This window comes from Acomys minous, assembly GCF_964271855.1.
Source record: "Acomys minous genome assembly, chromosome: 3".
Lineage (NCBI taxonomy): Eukaryota > Metazoa > Chordata > Mammalia > Rodentia > Muridae > Acomys > Acomys minous.
In genome coordinates, this window is record NC_140485.1 from 139,230,195 (window position 1) to 139,252,231 (window position 22,037).

General features: G+C 44.5%; 1 protein-coding gene across 7 annotated transcripts in view; it reads right to left on the bottom strand.

The window, feature by feature from the left end:
* The window catches only part of PRKN (parkin RBR E3 ubiquitin protein ligase), a 1,133,456-nt gene that overhangs the window by 153,726 nt on the left and 957,693 nt on the right, over nt 1-22,037 (bottom strand). The gene's annotated exons all lie outside the window — the stretch shown is intronic.

The window sequence follows — 22,037 nt, forward strand, 5'->3', positions numbered from 1 at the left end:
AAGGAGCCTTTGATTTCATGTTGGAAATTAAGGAGCAAACTGGACTCCAAGGTTATTATTAAAAGTGTCCCTTCAAGACATTTACAATGGATTCTGCATCTATTTCATATAGTGTGGGGGTGCTTCTAAGTCACTGGGCCTTGAGCTTGGGCACGTGCTGGGCTTACAAAGGAATGAGCAAGGACTGTGTGCTGCAAAGTCTCCAGAGAAGGCTTGACAAAGAGGCCGGGCGCTGAGTGCTCCTAGGCCGACACTAAAGCCAAGCACGGCACCACAAGGAAAAGAGAATAGGAAAACTGCCTTTCTTGAAGCCCTGCTAAATGAATTCTAGTCCCAGGGACCTTCCTAATTGTGTCCATTTTTCAAAGTTTTGTATCTACCTCAGTCACAGGAGCTGCAATTTAAATGACCTGAATGTGTTTCCAGAAGATTAACCAGAGATGCAAGAGAGATTATGGGAAGGGTTTGGTGAGCGCTTTAGAAGCAACAGTGTGAAAATACGGTGATAACACCATCCCTTGTAGACGGAGAACCAGAGAGACGCTTTCTAAAACACCACAGAGAAGAAAAATGGGTCAGAAAGAAAACAGAGGAAAGGTTTAGACTATCTGGAAGGAGAAAGAGTCAGTTGGCTCTCAAAACATAAACGTTTACAAGAACAAAGAGGGAGCGCCCATTGGATTTAATGTTTCAGTCCCTGGGGTCTTTGAGAGGTATAATATTATTAAATTGTTACATCCAGAGGCTGGAGAATCAGCTGAGGGGTTGCACTGGCTGCTCTTCTGGAGGATTCGGGTTTGGTTCCCAGCACCCATACATCCGGCTTTGCTCTCTGCCGGCAGTACACCATGGGGCACACAGACATTCATACATTCAAACAAAACATTCATGCTATAAGATAATAACTTAAAAGTAGTTATATTCAATGCATCATATCAGAACTATTTTTAATCTACAACTTTGTATTCTACCCAATGATTCAAAAATGTGTTGGCTGTTATTTGACTAATCAACAGATATAATTGACAAAAATAAGTTTTAAAAATAACTCCTGGTGAACAAGATGATATCTCAGGTGATGTTATTGGCACATGTATAAAATATATTGATAGCTCAAATATGTAGAATATACAACCAAAGATAAAGTGATAGGTGCCAGTTGTCTATGACCCAAAACAGCCTATACTCGGAACTTAGTGCCTTCTGCTTGACTATATAGTAACCATACACCCACAGATAGGTACTTATAAATCAGCATTTTTCTAGTGCCACCTGCCCTCCAAGACAAGCCACCCTGACGAGTGCACCTGGCACATTCACAGAGTGAGGGAAAGATGTGATGGCTGGTCTCAGTTGTCAAGGCGACTGCAACCGGAATCCTTTAAAACCCAAGATGCGAGGTGCTTAATCAGATTATTTGAGGCGTGAAGACACATCCTAAATCTGGGCCACACCTTGTGGTGGCTGCCTAGATAAAAGGCATGGAAGAAGGAACCGTCCGCTCTGCGTTTTGTCTACTTGCCCTCAGTGTCTCGCTGGCATGTTAATCTATGCTGTTGCTGGGGCATCGCATTACCAATAGGGGTCACCCCACTTCTGCGGGATTCCAATGTAGACAGAAGCTCATCAGGAATCGTCCAGGACTCCAAACAGCAAGATATTGGCCTTTCTAGTATGTAGGGATTTTTGGACTACCCATTAGCCTGTGATCTAGTCTAATAAATCCTGCGTGTGTGTGTGTGTGTATGTGTGTGTATCATACACGCATCTCTCTATATGTATGTGTATATATGAAACACATGCAAATGCATTCTATCATTTCTGTTCCTTTTGAGAACCTTGTCTACCACAGTTGAGCATAAGTGGCTTCTGGGAACCAGCGTGGCTAGCTTCAGATCTCAGCACATGCATGTACTCTCATGTGTATGCATGCATGCTGAGCAAACTTCAGTTGCTTGCTGCATTGACCCAGAGTCATGGACAGCTGTGCGTTCTTTATGACATTGAGGACACACGGTTACGACAATGGGCATAAGGGTTCTCAAATACAAAGTCAGATAATGAGTGTCTCTCCTTCCGCCCTTTCTCTTAATCCTGTTAACCCAATCTGCTGTGATGGTTGGAGGTTCTGATAACATTCTCAAATATAGCTGCACCACGGTCCCTGGTGCCATGGGCCCTGGTATAGGTTTAGTTTACTCAATACCCAAACACTCACAGATAGGTATAAAATTGAATATGGTTTTGAACCAGTTTCTGTGCTTTTGGGTGATTTACACATTGATTGGTTAACTCCACTCACAGGGAGCCCATTTCTGGATTCGGCATCTGGTAGGGGCCACACCCCTGTGAGGAGGGACACACAGCAAGATGTTACTTACTGGCCAAGTCCTGCATCTATCCTGCCTGAAGAGACACAAAGGGTGTCAGGGGTTTCTAGGGTAGCAGAACTTAAAGAATGAATCTCTCTATATAAATGGGATTTCTTACAATGTGTCACTGTGGTCCAGTTAATCCAACAGTGATGGTTATAAAACGGAAGTCCAAGGATCCAGTAGTTGCTCAGTCCATGGGGCTGGATGTCTTAGCTGGTCTTCAGTAGACACTGGAATCCCCAAGGCGTAGGCTCTGGTGCCAGTGGACTTGCTAGCAAGGTGACAGCAAGCAGGCAAAGGACAAGTTTCCTCCTTCCATGCCCTTGTATAGCTCCAGCAGTAGGTGTGGCTCAGATTAGAGGCGGGTTTTGCCAGTTTCAAAGGTTCAGATCAAAGCTGTGTCTTCCTACCTCAAAGATCTAAATGAGAAGTGGATCTTCCTACTTAAAAGTAAGCAACGGTCCCTCACAGGGGTGCCCTGTGTTTGGGGGCGGGGTTAGTTAAGCCCAGATATAATCAGGTTGACAACCAAGAGTAGCCATTGCAAAGAGAACCATTTAAAATCTGCTTAGAAGTGGTGAATGCACTGCGCTGAGAAGGGTGAAGCCGTCTCTTTCCTTCATGGTCTAATGCTCCTACTTAGGTCAAGCCACGGCAGACTCTCTGCCTCCTCATCTTCTCCGGAAGACCTTTCTCCCAGAGCAGAAGTCTCCTTTTTGCCTATGCCATGGGTGAGTACCAGAGTCGTTGGGTGGGATGGTCATGCATCGAAAGCCTCTTCTTTAGGTTAGCTCAGGTTATCCAGGACACTGTGGTCCCCTTAACACAATGCTGTTTTAAAACATTTCTTTTGCTCTGAGTCCCCCAAGACTCAGAATTAACTTGAATAAATTCTCCTAATCTAAGCCAGTGTTTTAGAAAGCTTTTAATGCTCTAAATCACTTTGCACATACTAATGGCTTAAGATTCACTTGTGATGGGGAGATTTACCTCGGTGCATCGTGCATAGATGGCGACTGTTCCAGGAATCTTTGGAGACAAGGGCCTTCACCTGTGATGTAGCAAAGAGACTTACCAACTCAGAGAAAGGAAAGGATTTCATTCCAATGGATATTTCCCCTTTTGTTTACTAATGAATATTTCCTGGCACAAATATTTCTGTGTTGGCACAAGCATGGGAACGCATCATGGCCTCCTGTCCGTTCCAAGAGCTATTCATGTTCTTCCAAAGGCCATTCTGTGGACGAAGTGTGGGCTCCTCAACATTGTAGAGGAGGCCATTATTCTGGAAACTCTTCCAGTGACAATGGGAACAAGATAGGAACCCTAAAGCTCAAACCGAGGAGAGGTCCCAAGATCACAGCAGAGAAATGGGTTCTCTCACACACATCCACTAGTGACCCTGGGGCAGCCAGCATATCTAGTGTCTGTAAGACTTCAAGAGGGCCACGTGAGAAGTTGCCAAATGATACATCGGATCGGACTGAGACTTCAGCAAGGGTTGAGGTTAGACACCGAGTAACTCGCTGTCAGCTACGGTAACTAATTGCCGCCTCAGGAGAGAGTATAATTACCTCCTAAGTAGAGATAGCTGCTTGCCCTGAATGATGAGGTGAAGCTCTACATGAAAGTGGGAGGCTGATAAAAAAGCAAGCAACCAGGCAAGCAAGCAAGCAAGCAAGCAAACAAACACAAACCAACGAACAAGGCCTTTCTTACAACCCCATCCCATGTGCCAACTGGCAAAAGCATTCTTTGCTTACTTTGTGCTTTTACCTTATAAGGCAGGAACTCTGTTCTGTTATTTGAATTATTATTTCACTGTCACATTAATAGTCCAGTTTGGATAATTGCTATTTAGGAGTCTCTATTCGAAACAGCGATTGCACTCAAATTTAGCTTAACGGCCGAGAAGCGATCCCTGTAATAGCTATTGTGGGACACACACACACACACACACACACACACACACACACACACACACACACATCTGACTAGAGGGTGCATTTGGGTCTCTGTCCACAACCAGAAGAACCTTTCCTACTCCAATTAAACAAGCCTGTGAGGTGAGCATCTCACCATCCAGTAGCTCCTCTGGTCTTCATGCTTGTGTGGCAAGCATTTCATCTATAAACGTGTCTGGATACCATGTTTAATACTGAAAAAACCAAAAAGGAATATTTACTGTTTAAGAATTCTAAATGCAAAGCACTTACTTCTAGAAAAGCAAAAGCATTAAATTGTATGATGTAACAAAAATTGGCCAGTAAATACTGTATAGCACATTATCTATTAAACAAACACAAAGTGGTTGCAAACCCATTCAAGCTCTAAATTAACCTTAAAATAAAATAGTAATCTCAATTTCTCATATTCTAGGTGTTTGTTTTAGATGAAAGTGGTATCACAAAACTAAAATTCTTTAAACAAGAATAACAAAAAACCCACTAGTATGCAGAAAGGGCACGGGTAGACACTTCTGGCTGGTAAGGTTTTAGGAGTGTCCAATGTTGATGCAAAGTCACACTGCCAAGTCTCAGTGCTCTCCCTCACAGTTGCATAAAATTCCATCATCTGATGGGTGTAACCCTGGCACTTAATCCTTCTCTGGTCTCCATGGGAGCAGCGAGGACCCCATCTCCCTCCCCTCCTTAGCTAGTGCTCACCATACATCCTGGCTCTCTCTGGCTTCCCACAGCCTCTCCTATCAGGATGCTCTGGCCATGTTTTCTGTAGCCTCCTGGTTTTTACTCTTAATTCTGACGGAGAGTCCTCTGCATGCAGTATTATTGTTCTAATGCTGCACAAACGTGCACCCCTGTGCCCTCTGGAGTTCCACTTTCCTCTTTTGTGGTCCAACATGTGTGTTGGGCACATAGGTGGACAACGCAAGAAGAGCAGAACAGAAGCTTTGCCAATCCTGCTGGGGACCTCACAGATAAAGGTCGGGGAGCAGAATGTGTACAAGTCATTTGATGAACACAACATGGGCATGTTCAAGGTGATGCGGGATGAGGCTGAGCAGGCCCTGACTACCCTGAATTCCTGTGTGACCTCATTTGATACAATCATGTGCTGCTGCCATATATCACACACACACACACACATGCACATATGTGTGTGTGTATATGTATATATATATACACGTGGTGTGTGTGTGTGTGTGTGTGTGTGTGTGTGTGTGTGTGTGTGTGTTACATGGCCATATTGTCCAGTTCAGTGCTACATGCACAGGTGACAAGCAGTTAATGCAAACAGGATGCATAAATGAATTTCCCTACAAGAGGTACTGATTTATTTTAAATAGCATAAATGATACACTGAAATTTTCGCCAGTGAACATTTCTTATTAGAATTGCGTAGTAGCTGAAGACAGCATGGTTTCCACTGGTTGTGATAGGAGAAGAAAAGATGAACTCCTAGAAGTTCTGTCAGAAATGTAAATCAGACGCCACTGCTATTCCAAGTGTGACAGGAGATGGCATATGCAATATGCAACTCCAGGAGCTTTAATCCGGGGCATGCTTGGTTCTAGCTGGCGGAGCAGTGCATTTGCATATGAAACAGGAACAGAAAGAAAAGTCAATGAAGATGTTAGTCCTACTGAAGAATCTTCTAGAACTGTGGCTCCCAGTTTACGGTGACACTGGATGCTGCTCCATCTGCACAAATTCAGGTTACTGAAGAGGCGCCTTAGTGTGAGGGGCAAGTACAGCTTTAAGGGTAAGATTAGGAGCTGGAGGCCTACCACTTCATGCCTGAGAATACCAAAAGCAAAATGTGTATTTATGTGAGGCACGATAGTGTAGGCATTGGTTAGCAAATATTCAATCCTGTTAGAAATGAGAAAGGTGTAAAAATAAATAAATAAATAAAAATAACAAAAAAAAAAAAAAAAAAGAAAGAAAGAAAGAAATGAGAAAGGTGTAACACTCTGCACAGAAAGGTTTTTTTTCCCCTGCATGAAAATATTAAAAACACTGGAGACTGGAAGTAAGTAGACAGTATTAAGAACCGAGGATAGGAGAGAAGAGAACAGATATGGCAGTGGTAGGCATCAGTCCCTGTGGTGTCCATCTGCACTTTTGCATTTGGGAAATATCTCAGCCAGAACTGGGCATGGTGGCACACACCTGTAATCCCAGCACTCAAGGAGACAGAGGTAGGCTGATCTTTGTGAGTTCAAGGCCAGTCTGGTGTACAAAGCAAGCCCAGGACAGCCAGGGCTGCACAGAGAAACCCTGGCTTGAAAAACAAAAACTGAAAACAAACAAAAAAGATAGGAAAAAGAGATAAAAATCTCAGCCAGGCACATGGCATCCAGAAAAGGCCATTTCTACTGTCTCTGGAGCCACCCGCATGGCCATGCCACCTATGTTTCTTCAATGAGATCTAGTGACGTGGTTGGCTTCTGGATATGACCTGACTAAAAAACTGAAGTGTCCTCCTTTCTCATTGTTCCTGGTTGACAAGTGGGCTTGGCAACTGCATGCTGGGAGTAGCGCTGCCATCCCAGCTCCAGACTCTAAGAGCCTGAAGTAAACTTGAGTCTGCTTGAGGCAGTGCTCTTTGCTTCCGAGCTAATGGAGATGGGCTATAGTAGGTCTACAACTCATTTATCCATAGAGGAACAAAGAGAAGCTTTTTTATGGTTGCTATAGCAACAGTGGGCACAAAAACTGTACCAGTTACGACCTGTAGATGTTTCCTTCTGATACTGAAAGTCCTTGCCAAGTGCAGGTTTCTTTGCAGTTATCCTCAGCAAATTAAGTCCTTCAGCCGCAATTAAGAAAAAAATAAGGGGACCTGACCTGTGTGAGCGTGAGGTTGAAATCATGAGCACCTGGGTTTGAGTCCCAGTCCCCGTAGAAAAAGCCTCACGTCAGTGCTACGCTCTGTAGTCCCGGCAACGACAGACAGATCCCCGCCTGTGGCCTGTTGGTCATCTGAACCCTAAAGAGGGACAAGGTCTCAAAAACAAGGTGAACAGCCTCTGAGGACAGATGCCCAAGGATTCCACAAATGGGTGCACCCACCCATCCGGGCGGGGCGGGAGAAAGGGGTGTGGGGGGGCAGGGCGGCGAATTTTTGTCTGGAGAATTGAAAGCACCTGTTCAGCTAGTTAAATGGAGAACACATATTTTCCATTGCAGGTGGCAATTTACTCAGTCCCGTAATCAAGGACAGAAAGGCCTGGATCTCCTTAAACCCACTTTAGCAATGTTCCTGGGCTAATGCGCTCCTATTAGAATATTCAGGGTTTCTTTCTCACTCAGAAATGGGGTCAGCTGCCCTATCACAAAGGGGCTGGGTGGGGCAGTGGATATCTTGAGATAAGGCAGAGCTTGCCTCCAGCCTGCTGGGCCCCACATTGATTCTGTCGGTGACCCAAGGTTGGGCTGAGCACCAGGCACCAGGGGTGACGTCTACCTAGGAGCAGGTCTATGCGGGCTGGGAAGGTAAGTGGATGTTAGCAGAGACTTCCTGCTGCTGGGTTCCTTAACTTTCTGGGATAATTGTGTCCCTGCTGGTGTCTGGCTGTGTATCAGTGGTGTCTAAAGTGGTGCTCAGAAAATTAAAAGCCTCCCCAGTAAGTTGTTTATTTAAATCATGTTTGTTATGGAAGTTTGGAGCTTTGGGGGAAATCTTACGGAAATAGCCTCTGGTTTCTTTAGAACGACAAACTGCAAATACACATGAAGCCTCGAAACACCAACTGTGAGACCTCAAAATCAAATCTGCTGGCATTCAAGATGTGGAGTGGTTCCCTTCAGCCCACCATGGGAGTGGATCCCTGGGTCAATAGACTCAGGGCGACGGAGATCGTATCTCTTTAATCCTATCTTTCCAGTCCAGCCTCTCTTATTGATTAAGCCCTGCCTGCACTTCCCAGGGGCACAATGCTGCCCACACAAAGGCTCTGAGAGGGTCTTTCAGAGGCTTCGCTTTGATTCAGACTTACTTCTTTTCAAGTAGCAGTCATCTCCTGAACGCAGCCTTTGCTGTCATCTCCCCGTTTGTACATGTAAAGCTGATTGTGGGATGCTCTAAAGATTGATAAATAAATAACTGCTGATTTCTTGTCCTTCCAAAGCATTCTACGTTGTTTAAAGATCCAACAAGCGACATTTCATCTTGTGTCCACTCGAGACTGACTTAGCCAGCGGTGGAGCTCAGGAGCTTTTCTCTTAATAACCCTAACCCTAACCTACCAAACAAAACACCCTGAGATTCTTTAGGATTGCGACATTCCATTAGAGGTAGATCATCGATATAGGTAGCTAAAAGAATAGTTAAGGCAGGTTGTCTGTTGACTGGCCTGTCATTTAACTTATACCTGAAAAGAACTAGAAAGAAAATAATTCAGTTGCTATCAAATTCCTGGGCTGTCGGTGAGTGGGAGACAATAGCCAATAAGGCTTCATAGAGAACTTGTGTCTGGGGTGCGGGGGTGGGGGGTGGGGTGTCGGTTCTATCTTCTTCCTAGAGTGTGGAGGACATTGTGGGGAGAAGCAGGTACCCTGGGACAGATCCCGTTTCTACAGGGGGAAAAGAAAAGGAGACAATTGCTTTGTTTTTTTTTTTTTGTGCAAGTGCACACCCACCTGACAAATGACCTCCTGGAGGGCACTGGGAGTTGTGCCTCCCTCAGAAACAGTTCCTTCCTCCAGGCTTCTTCCAAGCCAGTTTGAGAATGGGGGCAGGGGAGCAGGGTACATTCATTTCCGCCTGTGTTTCAGCCCACTGGCTTGCAGTCTTACTTGGTTTTTAAATGTTCTCTTTACAAAACAAATCCATAAAACAAACAAACAAAAGCTACATCCTGCTTTTTCATCTACTCAGAATAGAAGTTTCCATACCAATGAGTGGGTGAGAGGCTGGTGCAGTAGGCTCAAGTGTCCCTACCAGAGATGCCTCCTGTCAGATCCTCTTCATTCCTGGCTGAAGAGCAGTAAACTTTAAGGAGCCAACTGGCAAGATCCTTGACTCCAGGGAAAAGCAAAGCAGAGAGGAAGGCCACATTGGTGCCACAGTTCCCGGTGCAGATCACCAAGCCCTAGAGGCCACCAGCAAGGTGAAAAATGGCAAGGGACAAAACTATGTTGATTTCCAGGAGTCTGTGTATGGAGCCATTTCCATTGAAATGTCTGCCAAGGTGCTCTCCTATAGTGCTGAGTGCACTCCCTGAAGCAGGACCCCGTGGAGTGTTATCTCCTAGTACCAGGAGTGGGGTGGACTGAAGTTGCTGTGTACTGACTTTGGGTCCTCATTTGGTTTGAAATGGGAGAACACACAACTTGGCTGCTCCCATGCATTGGAGCACTGGGTTCTGGGCACCACAGGAACCAGTCTCTATCCTGTGGAAGAAAAGCTAGATACAGAAGACCCAGTAAACTAACACCATGAGGCTGGAGGCTCATAAGAGACAGGGGAATTGCTGCAAGTGCAAGGACAAAATAGATTATTTATTGGTTTTCAGGCCAGTCTGGGCAAGAGTGAGGCCTTGCCTCACAATTAAAAGTGAAAACAAATAAACAAAACTAACTAAAATATAATACCTAGAATTCAGACAAGTGTAAGGTAGCATTGGGATATATTTTCCTATAATTAGGAATTACTTACACTATTTAAGAATGACACAAAAGCCTTGAAATTCATTTATTTGCATCCAGCCTCTCAATCCTTCTGATGACATGTTTCATAAAACTTATTTTGAGAACGTAAATTAAATCTCCCAGCAGACTTCATTCCCATTTTTCTTTAACTATGTCATTCAATTAAATTGGTATGACAGGAAGATATGCTTGATGCAGATTGCAAGCTTGAAGGGATGTTGAGCTGGGCCACCTGCACGCCTTGCTTATGCTCAGAATAGTAGCCAGGTTGGTGGATGTAGTCTTCACACTGCAGTCTCTGCCAGTAAAAAGTAATACCCCTCCCCAATAAAACCCAAAGGAAACACACTTTCAGCATGGTGGGTGGGTTTAAGTAGTGTAATTATTTGTCAGGCTTTCTTTGCCTATCTGTGATTTTCCTTTTCTTTTAAAATGTACAGTTGGCATAACAACTGTTACGGTGTTCTGTTGCTGTGTGACAACTCCATGCATATGTCAATGATCAAGCCAGGACAGCCTTTGCATCTCCTGGAACTGACCATTTCCTTGTGTTTGGAGCCTACAAATACCTTCCTCACTTTTACTTTGTTACAAAATAAATATTCAGTTAGAAGCCACATATACTCTGGTGTGCTGTAGAGCACTGCTTATATCACTGTTGTTACTGTGTGTGTGCACAGTGGTATGTGTGTGTGTTGTACTTGCTCCATGGTGTACGAGGAGGTCTTAGCACAATTTTCAGGACTTGGCTGTCTTTCCTTCTGCTTTGGGTTTTGATGATAGAACAAAGGTCGTCAGGTAGGCAAAATGCTTCCACCTACTGAGCTATCTGTCAGGCCCCATTGCTTGCATTTTTAACACATAATATCACTAAGTTGTTTTAGTGTATATTTCAGATGTTTAATTAAGAAAAATTGTAGTTCCTAATCTCAGACACAGTTGTCTTTTATGTTTCAATAAAGTAAAGGTATTCTAATTACATGTTTGGAAATCTGTGTTGGAGAAGGCTTTAAATTGCAAGTAAAAATCTCTTCTATCACCCTGTTCCTCCATACTCAAACAGCCACTCTTAAGGTTAATCATCATCATCATCATCATCATCCACATAAGATTTTATAATTCTATGAGCATTGATTTTATTTTTGACTCTTTTTAAAAAATTCTATGTATTAAAACACAGTCTACATGAAGCCACAGACTGACCTTGTTTCTTGTCACAGGGTATGTCAAATCCACATTTAACCACTGTAGTATTAGTGAAAATTTTATTGTCTCTTAGTCTTTATTAGCAAAAAGTGCTATAGACAATATCCTGTGAGGAGCTATGGATGTAGCTCAGTCAGTCGGGTGCTGGATTCACGGAGCCCTGGCTTCAGAGTTTCAACACCTTAAGCCTAGACATGGCGCCACACACACCTCGATCAAAGAATAATTCGGGAGCTGGAGACGGGAGGACTTGAAGCTCAAGGTTATCCTCAGTTGCACAGTGAGTTCAGTGCTAGCCTGAAATACCCGAGACCCTGCCTCAGAGAAACAAACCACATGGCTCTTGACCATCTCCCAGAATGACCTTGACAAGCCTTGTGAGTCTGTCCACGAGGCTAATTCTAGCGGGACAGCCATGTTCTGGTATGCAGGACCAGAGGTCAGGGTTGCGACACTCAAAGGAGGGACAGGGAGCTTTGGTCAGGAGGGGTGATCCTAGGAGGAGGCTGAAATATGTAGACACCAACTTCTTATCTTCAAGGCTAGTTGGTTTCTAGCATTATATTTCACAAAGCAAATCTGCATGTGAGTGCAGCAGATGCTTTTTAAGCCTTTGAGGAAAACAAGAGATACCAGATTGAACTGCCAACCTGGACATAGAGGTGATGAGAGTCAACATCTATAGGAAGGGCTTGATGTGTCAGTGCTCAGAGTGACAAGGTAAACTAGTCCTGAGAGTGTTGTGCCCCCCACAGCACGTGGGGCCAGGAGATTTAACATATTAAATCAAGTTCGTTATTTGTGAAAAGGTGTTTTAAGTGGAGCGATATTATACTTGGGACCGGAAGTGATTCTGATTTTTTTTTTAACCACTGACAAGTGACTCTGCCAAAATTTAGATCCTGAGAGTAAGAGCTATCCCTAGTTGGAGGGGGGGGGAGGGTAGGGGTGGGGGTGGGGGGGGAGGGAGATAGTTAAGTGGCAACAAAGAAACACTACATGACACAGTGGATGTACCTACTGTGGGACAGTGTCTGACCCACAGTAACAACACGGAAGCTCCTCAAAAATACTGACGCCAAGAGAAATAAGCAGGGTGCACTATGCAACTCCACTTGTATGAAACACCAGGGGTCATTCCCAGAGACAGAAATGAGGAGTGTGCTTTGATGAACTTCCGTTTGGGACGAGGAGACACTGGAGAAGAGAAAGCTGTCCAAAGGCAACACCGTGAAGTGTTCTCAGTGCTATCAGCTTGAGCATTTACATGATTAAAATGGAAAATTGTGTTGTGTATATTTGCCACGATAAGAATAAAGAACGAGAGAACAAAGAATCGTGCTCTGATGATCACACTTTGTAACCTGCGGATAGAAGGTATCAAATCAAGGTGAGAAGCAGAGCTAGAGTGTGAACTAAGCGATCCAGAATGAGCTTTAAGACCAGAGGGTCGTTTTCCAGAGCTATGAGAGGGGGAAACAGGCAGCTGATGTAGAGGAAGGGATGACTGACATGGCCTGGATAAACAGGGCTGGTGTCCGGGAGACGGGAGCACAGTCAGGGAGAACACAGTATGTCTGCAGGGCTGCTACCAACAGAAGACAAAGGACTTAGGATAAGGGACCAAAAACTATCGTGTAATCAGATGGAATCCAACTGCCTGTGTCCCCAAGAAGCATCACCAACCTCTGGGCTGGAAACGGGAGAGAGCCTAGCACTCAGAATGCTGGGATGGGAGGGAAGGCTGAGGCCCACATTTTACAAGAAGGCTCTGGATTATTGCTGGCTATCTGGGCTCAAGTTATAGCAATGTGACTTTCCTTCTTGCTGTGTGGAAGTGATGTGTTCAAATATGACAGTAAAGCCAAATTGCTAAATGCTATAGTTCCTTTGTGGTGGTCATGATATCTGACATGGTGTTTTATGGGCTATATTTCCACCATGAGAAAATATTCTGCTCCCCACAAGTTTAACTTTTCCTGTGCAAAGTTGGCATATATCATTCGTTTAAGAGACTCCTTGACAATGCATTGTTACGCATCACACACAATCATAAAAATGCATCTTATCTTCCCAGGTTGATCTTAAGCCTATTAAACATGTTGGTAGAAGTTTTAGAATTAAAAGGAGCAGTTTTAGAATTAAAAGGATTTTTACCAGAAAAATGGACTTTCAGAAATGCAATTGAGCCCTGAGTCAGGGGCAGCCACAAGCTTTCTTGCCTAGTGTTAACTTTACCATTTCTTAAAACAGCTTCTCTGCAGCAGATAGAAGCAACCCACAGAGACCACTGCACAGAGAGAACTGCTGGTCAAAGTGCAAAGAACAAGTGACTAGGGAGGGCCCAATCCCACATGGGACATCTATGACATTAACCCTACACTGAAGGCTGAGGGACGTGACTGATGAAGGCATGGGAAATTTAATGGGTAAAGGACAAGGAGGTTGGTCATAAGCATTTTCTGGGTATGATGGGATGGTGCACCCATGAACTCTTAAAAACTATGGTAGCGTGCATAAGATCACACTAGTCAATAGCCCAGCATGGATGCCAGACAGGCTCACGAGTCCTCATCTCTGGCTGAGGAGTTATGGGTTGTCAACGACTTTGAGGGAGGGTCAGTTTTCTTCAGCGACAAGTCCCCTGATAGACTGAATATGCCCATGTGGTCACCACTGTATTCATATGGCCCACACTAGTTAGATTCAGTACACACACACACACACACACACAGTAAAACCAGAGAACATAAACCAGAGAAAGGGGTGTGAGGGAGGCATGGGGAAATCTGGAGGTGGGAGGAAGTGTTGGATCTGAGTAAAATGCACTGTACGCTTATGAAATTCTGAAGAAAGACGACCAAAAATACATGTGAGACAAACATAGCATATGATTTGAAAGTCATTTATCAGTTCTCTAACTAAGAGGAAAACACACGGGCCTGCTGGCTTTGAGGATGAGATCTCACAAGCTCATTATAGCTAGTGCTATGCCTCTTAGCACTCGGCATTAAAAACATGAAAGGAAAGACTTGAATCTCAAGTTGTTTCACGAAACACCTGTCTCAGAAAACACAGCACAGGAAAGGCGGCTCCTGGGCCACAGAGCTGGGAAGATGCGTTCGCAGCATTCCGCTGGTTCAGAAAGCTGCATGTGTGCATATCAAACAGTTCCATCCTACAGAGAGTAAACATCCTACCCCAGTTTAACTCACGCTCGCTAATTATGGGGTCATACACCTATCTATGTGCTATCACCCCATTTCCAGTCCAGAAAGAAAACCAGGACGGAGTAACCTTGGTTTGACACTTAAGGGAGAAAAGGAACAGGTTTCAACAGGTGGGGCTGGCTGGCCTTGATCTCTGTGCACAACTGAAGATGACCTTGGGTTTGTGATGCTGCCACCACCTCCCAAGAGCTGGGTTTACAGGCATGTACCACCTTTAGGTGGTTCTGGTGTTTAAACTCAGGGTAGCACGAACTTTTGAATAAGGGCTAAATCACAGTTCCAAGAGACACTAATGGCAGTTTGGGGGTGATAAACCATGGTGTGACCCCTCCACCAAACACTCCCAGAGGCTGAGACTATACCCAGACAGTTTGACTCTGACCTAAACCAGCAACACTGCTGGACAAACGATGCAGCAATCTGCTCCTCTCCCAGTTTAAATGTTAAACACAGAGACCCCTTTGTTGAACCTGTGTTCTCCATGTTGCATTCCTAGCTGGCTCCAAAGGAAAGTAAGTTTTCTTTGGTTTCCATGTGGCTGAATTCATTCTTGTATGTATGTACTTGCACTCCAACCCAGTTCCTCATTTCCTCAGGTCAGCCCAGGAACGCATGTTGCATGATGCTCTGTTTGCAAAATGCACCATCCCCATCTCTCTACGCACTGCAAGCTGGCCCGGAACTCATAAAACTGCCTCTGGCTCTTGAGTGCTGGGATTCCAGGCACACAACACCAGGCCTCACCTGCACTGTATTCTTGTTCTCTGGGTTTCTCTTATTAAACACAACTGCAGAGGTCAAAGTGTTTGAAGTCAAGATGCAGAAAACTTAGGGATTGCCAATGATACTGCTTAAGATGGGCATCCTGACCTTTCTCTGGTAGATTTTTCTTTGGTGACAAAAAAAAAAAAAATGGACAGTGTTTATAATGTCCAGCATAGCTGCTATCTGCCCCATGTGACCACTAAGGACACAGAATGGGGATACCATAAGGAACTGAATGGTTGATTGATTTAGTTTTCCTGTAAATAGTAGCATATGTGCATGTTGAACAACATAGTCCTAGAGAGAGGGGTCAGAGGACCATCAAGATAAACCCACGTACTCAGTAGTCACGTCGCTGAGAGTCTGTTCTGAACTGCTTTGTGCTCTCTGGAGCACATAGAGCTAGACCAGGGGTCTTCAATTTGTGACCACATTGACTTCCAAATACAGAGGATAAAGTTATTTGATACTTGTGTTATGTATTTGTTACTGTGATGAAATGCATGATAAAGAAAAAATCTAGGGGAAGAAAGTTGGTGTTTTGTTTTTGTTTGGTTTTTGGCTCACTGTATTGGCGCTTTCCAAGCACAGTTGCATGACCACATCAGCTCTGGGCCCCAAGTGGAGAAAAGCAGCTTATATTGGGGCAGTGAGGAGAGGCGGGAAAGAGAGGGGAGACGGTTGTCTGGGAACAAGCTATTCTTTCAAAAAGATGCCTCAAGGGACTGTCTTCCTGCGACCAGTCTTCATGTCTCCCGCCCCAGTCCCTGTTCAGCTGTGAAGGCATCTATTGATGCTTCCTCCCTGCCACCATGCGGTCACTCTCTGCAGCAACCGGAGCTGGGGACCATGCCTCCAGCACAGAGCTTTGCAGGAGATAATTTACATCCAAACAGAACAAAACTTCCCTTTATTTAAACAAACAAACAAATGACAAGAAATGAGAGGAGTGGCCAGACCTGGGCCTGATTATAAAGCATACGCTCCAAATCACAGAACACTGTCTTTCGAGGAACATTTGTCGATTGACAAACACTTTGCAGAGGAACGGTATGTGGGAACTGGCTTGTACATTTGCAAACGGTTTCTTTAATTAAAATAAATACTCTCCAAAGCTTTCTATCTTTGCACCCCAAGCTGTCTCGCAGGCAGAAAGTCTAGCAAGACTTATTTCCAATCTGCAAATGAGCCAATCTTGGAGTTGAAATTAGATTTTTGGACACATGTCAAATAAACAAGGAATGCATATTTTTTGACATTTTCTAGCATTGATCTTCTTTCAAAAATGCTTTTTGATGAGGAACGTTTTATAGATTAAAAATTAACACATCAACATGGCATGGTTCTACTTGGGGCATGTTTGTGGGTTCAGGCAGTTATGATGAGGGAAGTTCAGCAGAGCCTGGAGTTTTGTGCTCTGTGGCCTATGTTTAGTCACCCTGAGGAATGCCTGCCTGTCTCGTCTGGTATCTCCTCGAATACATTATGGTGCAAGCTACACACTTGTGGGGCTTAGATTTTAATTCCAGTTCTTTAAGAAAGAACAAACCCAATCTAGTTGACAAAGCATTTCATTATAATGTATGTATTTTTATAAAAATAAACTAAGATCTCCTTAAAGAGCAGCCGAGGAAGGCAGGCATGTGGCGCTTGCTGAGGTCTTAGTGAGGACTTCCTTGGTTACCTACCGAATTTAGGGCCAGCCTGGGCTACAGAAGAGCACAATCCAAGCTGAACGAAAATGAAAACAAACAGAAGGAAGAGCAAAGAGAACAGTTCCCCTTGTCCTTGCATTAGTAAATACCAACAGTCTTTTTGCTTTTCACTTCTAAACTCAACATACTGACAAAGGGCTGTAGATCTTACTGGTTAACTTAAATTTTAATTCAGTCACAACACAAATCTTGGCACCTTCCCTGACTCCTTTCCTACACAAAGACTGAAAGCAAGGGTCAGATTCTTATCTCACAAACATCCCCAATGACACATTTAGTGCCACTGGCATTGAGTAGTTCAAAGTCATAATTTTCAACATAGACACCACATGGCCATATTATGCTTATTTTTATGAATCTGGGTTTGAAGTGACATTTACAACTTGAGCTTATGCCTTTTAAAGACCCATTCTGAGGAAAGTAGTGCAAGGTAGCACCCTTGGATTGGAGGATTCAGGAGGGGCCTGTGTAGGTGAGGGCCCGAGGCACACACTGTGCTGTTCCTCCTAACCGAACACTTCACCACACAGGTGTTATCTGTTAAAGGAAGGGAGACTGTTGAGTGCCTATAGAAAGTTCTCATTTATTTAGCAGAATATAGTTTTAAGAGGAGGAAAGATGGCTCAGTGGTTAAGAGTATTGTCTGCTCTTCCACAGTTCAATTCCCAGCACCCAAATGGCAGATTATACCTGTCTGTAACTCCAGTTCTAGGGGATCTGGCATTTTCATACAGACATACATGCAGTTAAAACACTAATGCACATAAAATAAAAATAAATTTTAAAAAAGAATAGGTCTCTTGTTTTTATTTGATTTCTTTTTAGTTGATATTAAATCTTGTCCCTGGATTTCTAATTTACAACAGGAAATTATTCTTTCAAATTCAGTTGTAATTTTTAAAAAATCCCAGCTATATTAGAGTCCAAGACAACACCAAATAAAACAAATATGTCTGACTTCTCAGGGACTCAGGAGGGTTCACTCTTACAGCTTCCTCCATTCCAGGCCAGTGACTAGAATGTACTTCATATTTTGTCACTATTTTCCAGTATTAACCATGTCAACATTTTGCATAGGTGTCATAAAAGTTAGTGAGGTGGTTCTGATGCATTGTAAGAGGGCCACAGGAAAGAAGGATGTATTGCAGGAGTTCCTAGGAAATCAATGAGTGCTTTTATGAGCCATAGTCAAAATACGATCAAAGGCTTGGACGAGAACAAGATCAGGTTATTTGATCCCCAAACATATACTTTGTTGAGTCATATCAATTTAAAAATATTCCATGCTCAGTGAAAACTAAAGCCTCAGTGCTCCCAGGAGGAGGAGATGCCATTTGCCAGTGTGCACAGGCTCTCTGCTTGGCTGTGGAGGAAGCCCTTGCTAGTGCGTTCTGTGGTACTTCTGCACTCCCGATCGACTCTCTGTGGATCCCTTCCTTTAACAAATAACACCTGTGTGGTGAAGTGCTCGGCATTATGACCTAGGAGTGCCATTAAAACACGGTGTTATAAAAGTATATGAAGACACTTAAACACTTTCTGAAGACACTTTTGTGAGGCTGCGGAGGCAGTTCTAAGACACGGCTAGACGACTGGAAAACAATGGCGGCTAATTCTTATTACCTTTGCATTGTTTGAGCCACTCTGTCTTTCACTTACCCCATGGAAGCTCAAGCACACTCTTTTATTGGGAGGAAGAACGTAGACTCAGGACAGGAATACAGGTCCAAGGAATCAGTGCATTTCCACAGTCCTCGGAGGTGGGACCTTCTCTCAAGTCATTCTTTCCCCTAGTAATGAATCTGCCGTGACCATCACGAATCTGCCGAGCTGTTACCAGATGGATCTGTACCATCGTGCGCACAGGGAACCTTGTTACAGCATGTTAGGTAATGCCCACTGCTCCTTGGCATCTGGTGAGCTCAGTGACGGAAAGGATGAGGGAATCTCATTTTCCAATGGACCTGGATACATATTTGAACAAGGGTCCTACATACTAACCTTACCGTTCGTGTTGGAGAAGCCCACCACCCGAGTCTACTTTCTTCAGGTGGGAACTATACACAGTAGCAGTCACAGGCACGCAGGGTCCGTGCACACATTGGTCTGGGACACAGATCTCTGCTCCGGATAGGGCTTGACTCAGACTATGAGAAAGAGTGGGCCGAATGAGGGCTCTCTGAGCAATTTCTCTTGAAGGTCAGGTCTGAAGTGTTCTTCGAACATTGATGAAGCCTTTGATAGCTGCCTTAGTTACTGTTTTACTGCTGTGAAGGGATGCCTTGATCAAGACAACTTATAAAAGAAAGCATTTAAAATGGAGGGAGGCGCTTGTTTACAGTTTCAGAGGGTGAGTCGAGCACCATCACGGTGGGGAGCACGGCACAAGCAGGCATGGTGAGGGAGCACCATCACGGCGAGAGAGCATAGCACAGGCAGGCATGTGCTGGAGCATCATCATGGTGGGGAGCACCGCACAAGCAGGCATGGTCAGGGAACATGGCACAGGCAGGCATGGTGCTGGAGCACCATCATGGTGGGGAGCACGGCACAAGCAGGCGTGGGGCTGGAGCAGGAGCTGAGAGCTCACATCTGATCCACAAGCAGTGGGCAGAGAGGGAAAGACTAGGCCTGTTGTGGGCTTCTTCTAACTTCAAAGCTCACCCCTGGTGATGTGACACACCTCTTCCAACAAGGCCACATCTCCTAATCTCTCCTAAAACAGTTCTGCCAGCTGGGGACCAAGTATTCACATATATGAGTCTTTGGGGGGCATTCTCATTCAAACTACCACACACCCTATTAAATACATTTCTATCTTCTCACCAGATGCCATTTTAGCTCATTTATACTACATTATTTAGAATCCACCACAATCTTACATTGGCTCTGTGATACGCCCCTGCTCAGGAGCTGGCACGGCTGGCACACAGGGGATTAGGATGATTAGCAGTTGGTGGTGCCAGTGCTTGAAAACCAGGTGCCAACCCAAGCTCCCATCTACGTGTCATGAGATCTCTTCAGTAGTACAACTGGGTTAATGTCCTTTTGTGAAAGTTGGGGGCCTGAAGCAAACGGGGACTATGAGGTCAATTTGTGCCTGCCAAGAAGCTAAAGCTATGGAAACCAATGGAAGCTCCAGAGAGGGGAGAGACTACAGCAGTCAGGTGGAGGGGGAAGAGAGGGAGAGGGGAGGGAAGGGGAGGGGAAAGGGATGAAGAGGTCAATTCAGCCTTTATAAATTAACTTTCCTTTGTCCTCTTTTCAACTTCAAATTGCAAGTGCCAGTGGTTTAAAATGTTATGAGACAGTTGCCTGAGTCCAGCCATCTCAGAAACGACCTCTATTTCACTGACAAGGACAATGCTGCTTCAGATGTTCCATGTTTGCCTGTTAACTGGTAAAGGATGTAAAGATGGAAGTTGCCATTATCCAGTTATCTAAAGCAAGGCACACAAGTCACAAATGTGTTGTCTGTCTAGACTTAAAGCTGGACCACTCCTTTGTTCCCTTATCACTCGAAATTCCGGGTCTCTTGTCCACTCCTTTGTTCCCCTATTGTTCTAAATTCTAGGCCAAAGCCCAAGAGGGGACCTGACTGCAGAAAGCTGAGGGTCCTGAAACCAGGTGACCCAGTTACCATGTTTACTTCTTTGCTCAACCCCTTGTGTCAACAACTGATTGGTCAATGCAACGGGCCATCCTGCTCCCCCTCGCTTTGTGTTCCCATCCTTTAAAAAAGTTGTACAATCTCCCTTTGGGAAAGTTGGTTCAGATCCCAACTTGGCCATCTCCCTGAGGATGCAGAAAATAAAGCTTGCATTTTAAAGCTTCTTTGAAGAGCATTTTCTCGGCTTCCACCCCGGTCCCAACAAAAATACACTCAGGTGTTCTTTGATAGTATTTTTTCACAATAGATCCTAGTTCCCTGCTTTCTGAGGGAGCAAAGGTCACATGAGTAGACTCAGGTTGAAGTGATGGTGAGACCATAGGACACCACAGGTGCCCGGCTCCCTCTCTGCTCTCCCATCTGGGTCACATGCTCAGAGGAAAGGTAGCTGCCATCCTGGAGACAAACAGCCAAGAACAGGGCCCTGCGGTGAGAGACCTCACCTTCTGGCAACAGCCAAGGAGGAACTGAGGCCCTTTTTGGCGCACCCCAGACATGTGAATGGAGGAGCCACTGTCCAGGCAGGTCTGTCTCCTCTAGTCAAACTTCTAGATGGGTCCTCCCATGTGGACTGCAACCTCAAGGAACTCCCCCAAACACAACCACTCAGCCAAAGGCTTCATTGGAGACTCCTGACCTTAGGAGCTCTGGAACATAATAAATGCCCTAGGAAATGATGAAATCTAGGGCAATGCAACCATTCTGTTCCCACAAACAACTACACAGAACAAGTCAAACCAAAACAGAGGCTCATATTACCCAGATTTCCAAAGGACAAAGAGACACCTAAATATCCCCACCCTCATTGAAGTAAAGTTTGTCAGCAAACTCACTAATCCAAAGGCACAGAAACCATTCACAGGACCTCTACAGCAATTTCCTGAGCCAGTGACATGGCCCAGTGGGCACTTGCCACCAAGTCCTGGCTCTGATTGTGACACCCCCCCCCACCAGGACCCACACAGTTGAGAGAGAGAGATCCAACTCCCACAAGTTGTCCTCAGATTTCCACCCAATAATTAAATTTAATACACTTTTTAAGAAAGTAACTTCTCATGATTTGGAGTTTAAATACACAGGCTACTTAATGGTGGCACACTGTTAAAAAAAAAAATCCAACCCAAATAGCCAAATATGACACAAATGCTTTCCAAAACATAGAAAATGACTTTAAGCTATTGATGTTTTCAAAGGAAAGTAAGAAGCAATGTAAAAACCAGGCCAAAGACATTGTCTACCTCATGAAGAAATATTAAAATCCTGTTTTACAGATAGAATCATTAGGAAAACAGCAGACAAACAAAGTGAGCCATCAATGATTCTGATCCCTAAATGTGGCAGCCAGTCTTTGGCCACCCACAATCAGTGTGGACCACATAGTGTCTGATAGAGACCATGGCTGAAGAGTGTTGCTCAATTTGCATGGCTTTTAAGCACAGCAAACACTACCTGAATCCCAC